We start from the raw sequence: 9,949 nt of genomic DNA on the forward strand, positions 1-9,949 counted from the left end.
AAGACACATGTGCTAAAGCAAAAAAACAGTATATTTAGGATCTACCCCATAGCTTAATTTACAAGTTGTGTGAGCCTGCTCATATATCGATATTGATTCAGCAATTCTCAGGATAGCATGAAACCTATTCTTTTATTCTGCTAGAATTGACTAACCAGCATTAAAATTCGTAATTGTAACCAAATTACGTATGTGTTCCTATAAAAAAAGAGAGAGAACAATGCATTTCAGCATGTATGTCTCGGCTCCTATAAAAAAGAGAGAGAACAATGCATTTCAGCATGTATGTCTCAGTGTGGCGTGCTGTAGCGGATCACAATATTCTTCTAGGTACGTATGATAAGTTGCACAAGCATCTCTGTACTGCTTTTCGCATATATCTTTGTTTTCTTCTACTGTAATGTCGTCGGTAACTGTTTGCTCTATTTCTTTCCTATCTGTAGCGCGCTTCTCTTTTGATTCCATGCTTCAATCAAATCAAATCGACGGCATTAGGGGATTGCATGCTGATTTTTTGTTTTTCTTTCTTGGAAGTAATTAGGGGATTGTGATACAGTCTCCAGTCTCATGACTGATACTCTCAGTCGATGCTATATTAGTGTAGTGGTGGTTGTGCGGTGGAGGTGGGGCTTCGTCCTTCAGGCAAATCGTGCAACATGGATCTGGTCTGATCCAGACAGATCTGGTGCTGGCAGCCTGTCCGGCCGAGGGCTGAGGCCAACAGGGGCCGTGTGCGGCCGGCGCTGGCGTGGATCGGTGGGCAGTGCTGGTGGCGTGGCTGAGGTGGTGGAGGTGCGTGCACGTCCTGGAGTCCGGTTGGGCCTTCCTCCCCGGCTTCTGGACGACAGCGTGCGGCGCGGGCGGGCTTCTCTTGTGCCCATCTTTGGTGGTGATGGCGGTGGATCTACCCCCTCTTCGGCGAACATGTGGCTGTTGGTGGCCTCTCGCCAGTCCGCGCCAGTAGCCATGGTGGGGCGAAGCAGGGGTGCTTCGGGGGGAGGGGAAAGTCGGAAGGAGGGATGGGGCTCTGCTGTTGTTGAGTCGCCTGTCGCCGACGTAGGGTGTGCCGGTCATGGTCGTGTGCCGGTCCTTCCCCTTCCCCTTTTCGTCAGCCTGGTGCTTTCTGGCGATGCTTGAGGTTGGATGGTCGTTGTCGGTTCCGGCGGTGGTTGGATTTGGAGAAGCTATAGAAAGCCACCCCCTTTGATGTTCTCAGGGTGGTCTGGGTACAAGGTGGCGGCCCTGGCAGTGGGAGGCGCGTTGATCTTGGGCGGATTTGCGCGGCTCAGGAGCGGGAGAGCAGACAAGGCTGCTCGGGCGGCATGGATGCGGGTGGTTGGCAGAGCGGGGGTGCGACGGAGGGGGTCGGAGCACCGGGGTACATCACTTGCCCAATCTTTGTACTAGCCATCGGCGGTGGCGTCCGCAGACGTTGTTTCCCCCTTGCAGGGTCCGCCATGGTGCTCTCAGTCCCTTTGTGTTACTCCGAGTGAAAACTTGATCCACGGGATCAGATGATGGCGGCTATCAGTGGTCCTGCCCTTCTTGGAGGCACCATTTTGGAGTCCCCGCTCCGGCGTTGGCTGCCTCACCTCTTCTTGGTGGATCACTCATGTGGTGGTCCGTCGGCTAGAAGCGGTTCTTCTTTGCTCATTCGTAGTATGCTTGGTAGTCGCTGGGGTGGTTTGTCGGCACCTTTGTATCTTGCTTTGGGTGTGTGTTGAGTGCGGTGGTGGTGTGTGTTTGTATCGGTCTTATCGGATGTATACAGTGATTGTTGCTTTATAATATAAAGCAGGGGGCGTTTTCGTCATTAGGGGATTGTGTCATGGAGAAATAGAGGGGTCTAGAAAAAAAGAGGGAGCGGGGGTGGGAAATAGAAGGGTAGGGATAGAGATGGAGGGTGGTAGACAGAGTGGGGAACGAGATAAAATATGCATTATATTCATAGGTGCAATCGGATGAAAACAAATTAAAAAACCCGTGACAACGCACGGGCATTTTGCTAATATAAATAGTAGAGCACCCTGGCACCGATCATAACCTAGATCAGCGCACAAAGATACCGCGATCTCGATCTCCCGAATCACGATGAATGCCCGCACCACTGCGCTCGCGTGCCCCGGCCTGACGGCGTTCGCCCTGCGCCTCATCAACAAGCTCTCCTCGACGAGCGCGACCAGCACCGGCAACCTCGTCTTCTCGCCGCTGTCCATCTACGCGGCGCTCGCCCTAACGTCCGCCGGCGCCCGGGGCGTGACTCTCCAGCAGCTGCTCGCCCTTCTCGGCGCCAAGTCCCGCAAGGACCTAGCCAAGATCGTCCGCGGCCTGGCGGAGCAGGCCCTCGCCGACCGCACGCTGGGCGGTGAGCCGCGCGTCTCCTTCGCGTGCGGCATGTGGCACGACGAGACCCGGAAGCTCAGGCCATCCTTGCGCGAAGCCGCCGCCCAGTTCTACAAGGCGGAAACCGGCGCCGTCAACTTCCATGAAAAGGTCGGTGCCTTCTTCTTCCTATGCCATGTTTTTTTCTTACACGCAGTGGTAACTATTTATTGGGAATGTCTAGGGCACATCTGCCCTAATTATTGCGCATCTAAGTGATTTAATTAAGCATCAAAAGTAAAAAAAAATATCCACACGAATCTCTATGTAAGATCAATGATATAGAACTTAGATGTGCTTTAGTAAAACTGTTATTTTCTGAGTTCTATCCAATCACGCGTGGGTGTTCGACGCTGCAGCCAGGAGAAGCCGTGAAGCAGATCAACGCCTGGGCGGCGGCGGCGACGAACAACCTCATCGACTCGGTGCTCACCGAGCAGCAGGTGTCCACCGAGACGGATGTCATCGTCGCCAACACCGTCTACTTCAAGGCCATGTGGGACTCCCCCTTCAGCGGCCACAACACCGAGGACGACAAGTTCTACCGCCTCGACGGCACCGCCTTTGATGTCGCCTTCATGCGAGCGGCAAGGAGCAGTACATCGCCTGCCACCAAGGGTTCAAGGTGCTCAAGCTCGACTACAGGCAAGGGCACGTGTGGTCTTCGCCGCCGGCGTCCTTCTCCATGTGCATCTTCCTCCCAGTCCCAGACGAGCGCGACGGGCTCCGAGGCCTTGTCCAGAGGATCGCGTCCAGCCCGAACTTCATCCGCGCGCACCTTCCGACGAGCCTCGTCTCGGTGGGCGACTTCAAGCTGCCTAGATTCAAGCTCACCTTTTCGGCCGACATATCTGGCATTCTCCAGCGGTTGGGACTCCATATGGCGGAAGCCGACATGTCCAACATGATGGAGGACGACGGCACTGGCAGGCCGTTGGCTCTGAACGGGGTCGTCCACAAGGCTGTCATCGAAGTGAACGAGGACGGTACCGAGGCGGCGGCCGTCACCGCCGATCTAATGTGCGGCTGCGGTCCTCCACCGAAAACACCGCCGGTTCTCGTGGATTTCGTCGCTGACCATCCGTTTGCCTTCTTTGTAATCGAGGAGGAGTCGGGCGCCATCGTCTTCGCTGGGAACGTCCTTGAACCCTCTCGGTCGATTCCTGGAGAGAATCTTCGTTGCCGTGAGTCCGTACGTCGTGCTCCTAACTTCGTCGGGAGGAGGCCCGAGCATCCATGGACTTTGGGTGAGAAACAACCGCTCGGGATGTTGGGTCTAACCCTAGCTAGCTCTCTAGGGACGGAGGTAGAAGAAGAAGTGAGCACACAGAGATTTTGTGACGACGAACGCCTCGCTGCCAAACAACGATTTTTTCCAGCTCGAACTGTTACAACTGACTCGATATACAGCCGTATTTGTAGCTAACCGGAACGTAGCGCCCACGCACGCCGCGGTTACCCCACGTACGCTTCCTGGCGATCCGGTCATCCAACGTGAGCTGCCCACTCCTCCGCTTGACCTGGATGCCATCACGCGCCCGCCGTTGTTACACAACGGAGCTAGCTACAAACCTGGCTTGACTCTAATCTATCCTCGAACGTGGCCAAACCAACGTCCGGACTCGATCTAGACCTTGACGCAAACACAAGCACGTACTCATGCACCTACACGCCCCATGCATGCGCGCACGCACACACAATACACACGTATGCCCATACGTACACCTTGCCACGGCCGCGACACGGCAACGGACCGGCGACTGGCTCGATCATCACGCACATACGCACATGATCACCACCCATACCATGGCTTATTCCAACACTCTCCTCCTAAGCCACGAACTACAGGAAGGCTGGCCCCTCGGCGTCGATGTCGGTGAGGAGAGCCTGCTCGTTCTTCTCCTTCTTCGGCTTCGTGCACTCCCTCGAGAAGTGGCCGGGCACGCCGCAATTGTAGCACCGGCCGCGGCGTCTTCCTCCTCCTGACGCCACGCTCCTGCCGTCGTCGTCGTCCCGTGTGCCGCCCTGCTGCCGCTCCCGCGCCCGCCACTGCGCTGCCGTGAACATCAGCTCGCCGCCTGCCCGCTCGCCGCCCGCCTGCCCACGCCGACGCAGCCGCTCGTCGAACGCCTTCAGGCGTCCCAGCGCGTCCTCGAACATCAGCGTCGAGAGGTCGCAAAACTGCTCCATCCCGGCGACCGCCGCGTACAAGCGATCCGGGACGCAGTCCAGTAGCTTCTTCACCATCGCCGTGTCGACGAGGGTCGATCCCAGCCCGGCGTAGCGCGCCGCCATGCCACTGATCTTGCCCGCGAAGGCGTCCAGCGACTCACCGCCGTCCATCCGCAAGAGCTCGAACTCGCTGCGCAACGTGCCCAGCCGCGCCGCCCTGACGCGATCGGCCCCGACGAACCGGGCCTTGAGGCTGCTCCACACCTCCGCCGCGGTCTTCTTCGACGATACCTGCAGCAGCAGGTCCTCGGTGAGTGCGCCGAGCAAGTAGGCGCGCGGGGGCTTGTCCTTCTTAGCGACGACGGCCGCCGCCGCGTCCTCTGGCACGACCACCGCCTCCCACAGCCCGGCCGCGTCCAGGTTGGCCTCTACCTTGATTGCCCACGTGGTGTAATTGTCACCAATGAGCATGGGAACGGGCGTCGGTAGCGAGCTCCCCGACCCGCCGGCGTACGGCACGATCGACATCGCCGTCGATCACCTCCCGCAACGAGGCTCTGAATACCAAATGTTGGGTCTAACCCTAGCTAGCTCTCTAGGGACGGAGGTAGAAGAAGTGAGCACACAGAGATTTTGTGGCGACGAACGCCTCGCTGCCAAACAACGATTTTTTCCAGCTCGAACTGTTACAACTGACTCGATATACAGCCGTATTTGTAGCTAACCGGAACATAGCGCCCACGCACGCCGCGGTCACCCCACGTACGCTTCCTGGCGATCCGGTCATCCAACGTGAGCTGCCCACTCCTCCGCTTGACCTGGATGCCATCACGCGCCCGCCGTTGTTACACAACGGAGCTAGCTACAAACCTGGCTTGACTCTAATCTATCCTCGAACGTGGCCAAACCAACGTCCGGACTCGATCTAGACCTTGACGCAAACACAAGCACGTACTCGTGCACCTACACGCCCCATGCATGCGCGCGCACGCACACACGATACACACGTACGCCCATACGTACACCTTGCCACGGCCACGACACGGCAACGGACCGGCGACTGGCTCAATCATCGCGCACATACGCACATGATCACCACCCATACCGTGGCTTATTCCAACACGGGATATACTCAAGGGATATGGATGGCCGTCCATTTGTGCGTCAAGAGGCTGCTTCGTGTAATCCTGTTCTTCTTTTCTGTTGTGTCTGCCTAGTCGTGGCCTTTTTCTTTCAACTTGTACGTCTTTTGGTGATGTAAATCTGAATAGGCCAGGAGAATTAATGCATGCATTATATCGTGTATTGGCTCAAAAGAAATGCATTAACTCGTGTTTGGGCGTACTTTCTGTCTGGCTGAGGTATAACTCTGCTCCACAGCTTGAATCAGCACCAATTTGGGTTACTGTTTGGGTCACAAACTCACAATGCCAAGTAGGTATATCATACAGTATCATAGATGCTACCTAGATCTTATCTTTACTTCGATGTGTTTTTAGGGGTCCATCTGATTTATGATCAAATGATATTTACGTACTTCCCCGCTTCTTTTGTTTTGCCTTAAGTCACACTTAGTAAAGTTTGACCAGTGTATATTACAATACACTATGAAAAAGTATTCTATGATGGATTTCTTTTGACGTGTTCTATAACAGTTTGATTTGTTGTTGGGAATGTTGATAATTTTTCTGGTCAAACTACAAAGAAGTTTGACTTAAAACGAAGCTAATTTGTGAAGTAAAAAAAGGATGGATGGAGTACTACTGTTAGAAAGACCCATCGGCCAGTATTTACTCTCCCTTTTTTATAAAAAAAGTACACTCCATGTGAGGATACATACACTAGTTTAGGTTCAGGCGAGAGTAATTATGAAAACTAAAATTACTGATTAAATCAAAGAAATTTCTCGTACCAGGGTGTCATATTCAAAATAATAATTTGATTAAGTAGGACTGTTAGGGCACACACGTTGCAACTTCTATTTTGAACAGGAAATTCAACGCTTATTGTTTGGCTCTCCAAGCACGGGTCTTTTAAGGAAAAAATGAAGGTGCTTTTTCGCGATGAAAGAAATTCCAAGGTGTTTTTCACAAAAAACAGGCCACACACCCTTGTCCCCGCCTTCCGGTCCCCAAGTCACGTCGGCGCGCCTCGTCATCACCTTGGAGCGTATACAAACGTGATAAGTACCATAGATGCACACCCAAATCAAATTTGTCACCAGTTCAATGTATACCGTAAGTTTTATCATCAAACTGACTTTTCTTGCCAAGTTCAGACACATGTGTTGTAATCAACTCTTTTTATAAAAGTAGAGCGCCTGACCGATATGGCTCACCATCATTTAGCTATTGCATTTATTTTTCTCATTGCTGGTCACATGTATCGAACTAACTTCGAAATTGGGCACGGTATTAAAGATCTTTTAGAAGCGCATACTCCTCCGGGGGGTTGATTAGGGCGTGGGCATAAGGGCCTTTATGACACAATCAAGAATTCAATTCATTTTCAGTTAAGTCTTGCTCTAGCTTCTTTACGGTTTATTACTTCCTTAGTAGCTCAACATATGTACTCTTTACCTCCTTATGCATTCATAGCACAAGACTTTACTACTCAAGCTGCTTTATATACTCATCACCAATATATTGCAAGGTTCATCATGACAGGGGCTTTTGCACGTTACACAAATTTAGGTTCATGCGAGAGCAATTATGAATAAGGCTCTCCAAGCACGGGTTGCTCGGGGTGATGTCCATGCATTGTCTAAAATTGTGCCACCACGCTGTAAATCGCATATTTTTAGAGCTTGGCTAGCAGGTGAACAAGTCACCACGCTCGGTAATCTGGTTGGGGTTACCATGTTTTTTTTTCTGGCTCGTTTGGTTATACTCCCTTTGTTTCAAATATTTGAAGTTTTAGGTTTGTTCTACTCCCAATTGGCTGAAGACAAAAGAAAACTGATCTGCATCTGGTCCATCGCGCAAACGTGGCCTTTCACTCATCCGTTGCTTGTATAGCCAGCACTTTTCTCTGTTTTGCTCCTGTGCTTCCGCGCAAAGTGTCTCCCCTTATAATTAGTACTCCCTCTATCCCAAATTATCATTTTAAATCCAGTTTTGTTAAAGCACATCTAGATGTGTCATAAGTATTGCACATTTAAGTCCTATATCATTGATCTTATGTGAAGATTTGTGTGAATATTTTTCTTTTTTTTTTCATTTATATGCTTGCTTGTGTCACTTAGATGTGCAATAACCAAGGTACATTTAGATGTGTCGTAGACAAACTTTTAAATTGGGAAACGTTTATTTTCTACCGGATGAATTTTCCCTCTCTTAAGCCGCGCTCTACGGACGCCACGCGTCCTGGTGGGGGGCCGCCCACCACCTGCCCGGCCTTATCTCTTCAGCTGGAACACGAACCAGTCAAAATCCAACGAGCTCGATCCCCTTTCCCATGGCCTCCCGTCCAAGTCCCAACCGCCATGGCCTGCTTCCCAATCTTCACTTGCTGCTCCTCAAGACCCACACGCCTGCGCCGTGACGCAGTAACGCAGCCCTCGTCGTGCTGCGACCCGACGACTCGGCGGTGCTGCCGTCGTTGCAACGCGAAGCTCGTTGGCGCCGGTGCTGCAACGCAGCACGCATGAGAGGTTGGGCTGCTCGCCGCCGATGTTGCAAGGCAGCATAGAGGCCGGAGTGCAGTTGAGCGCCGCTCGCCGCCGGTGATGCGGTGCAGCACGCGGAGCTGCACTGAAGCGCCGCTCGCCGTCGACGGAGTTGCAATGGAGCGTCGCTCGCCGCCGGTGATGCGGTGCAGCACGCAGCGCTGCTCGCCGCCGACGCAAATTGCACTGGAGCGCCGTCCGGGGCTGCAATGGAGCGCCGCTGGAGCTGGACTGAAGCGTCGTCGGAGCTGCACTCGCCGCCGGAGGGGTCGTCTGTGCTTCGTTTGAAGCTTCTTTGTGGCGCTTGCTGTTGCCATGGAGCAGCACCCCCGTGTCTCCTGGTCTGTGATGCAGCGATTGCCGGCGGCTCTTCGAGCTGCACTGTAGGCTATCGTGGGACACTGCGAAATTTTCGCCGGAGCTCGCCGCCCTCGGGTTAAACTTTTCCGCGTGACCGTGATGGGAGTGAGCTGCAAGGGATTTCTCTCTGCTTTTGGTCGCGACTCGCGAGGCAAGGAGAACAAAGCAGTTAGTGGGTACACTTATCCAACGGTTGAACACGGCGAGATCGAAATAGAATGAACGGCCAGCGAGGCGGCTGATTTCTGCGAGAAATCAGTCGGCTTATTTGTAGCAGCCGCCTTTAAATTTATCTCTAGACAAATCTAATGCAACTATTTTGGGACGAAGGTAGTACTTCTTCCGTCCCGAAATACTTATCGGAGAAATAGATAAAATACTTGTCGAAGAAATGAATAAAATTGGATGTATCTATAACTAAAATACGTTTAGATTCATTCATTTCTCCGACAAGTATTTTCGGACGAAGGGAGTATAATGCAACAGCACAACTCCTGCCAATTCACTTAAAAATAATGTCCTGGTAACGCCGGGTGATGATCAAGTGCATAGCTTAGATGATCTAATTCGGATTTCTTGAACATGTCTTTCGCTCCTGGTATCAGCATACAACAAGCACAGCACGATAATATGGGTTACTACTTTGGCCGCAATACCAATTTGGGTTACTACATTGGGTTACTACTTTTGTATAGATAATATGGGTTACTACTTTGGCCGCAATACCAAATGATAGACGCTTACTTAGATCTTACCTATTTACTTTGATGTGTTAATTTTAGAGAATGCATGGGCGTGATGTACATGCATTGTCTAAACTTATGCCACCAAGTCGTATATCACATAATTTTAGACTCGGACTAGGAGGCTTCACAAGTCATTACACCCGGTAATTTGTTTAGGGTTACTGTGGTTTTTCGGCACGTTTGGTTATGTCATAACGCTATTGTATTTGGTAATGTATTTGCCGAAGAGAGTTTTTTTTTAAAAGTTCACTGAGAAGGAACTTCCAGTGAATGCACTCGCAAATACCATCCTTCCCGGCGAACATTCACCATCTGTTGTGTCCATCGCGCAAACATGGCCCTTTCACTCATCCCTTGTATAGCCAGGGCTTTTGTCCTTTTTCTGTATTTGCTCTTGTGTTTTGGCACCAGCACAAACATTTTTTCCTGCGGGGTTACATCTTTTTTTCGAATCTATAATAAAATGCAACGGCACAACTCCTGCCAGTAAATGTGAAAACTAGAATAAAAATTGTTCTGGTAACACCAGGTTATGATTAATAGCCTGTTCGGCAGCTCTCCGGCTCCGCAGCTCCGCTCCTGAAGCGGCCGGAGCGGAGCGGCCTGGGGTGTATTTTCTGGG

At 51.9% G+C, this 9,949-nt stretch overlaps 1 pseudogene; it reads left to right on the plus strand.

Annotated features, from left to right (window-relative positions):
- Window positions 1–2,061: 2,061 nt before the first annotated feature.
- LOC123057978 (putative serpin-Z5) lies at window positions 2,062–3,808 on the plus strand (annotated as a pseudogene).
- The last annotated feature ends 6,141 nt before the right edge of the window (window positions 3,809–9,949 follow it).

This window comes from Triticum aestivum, chromosome 3A, assembly GCF_018294505.1.
Source record: "Triticum aestivum cultivar Chinese Spring chromosome 3A, IWGSC CS RefSeq v2.1, whole genome shotgun sequence".
Lineage (NCBI taxonomy): Eukaryota > Viridiplantae > Streptophyta > Magnoliopsida > Poales > Poaceae > Triticum > Triticum aestivum.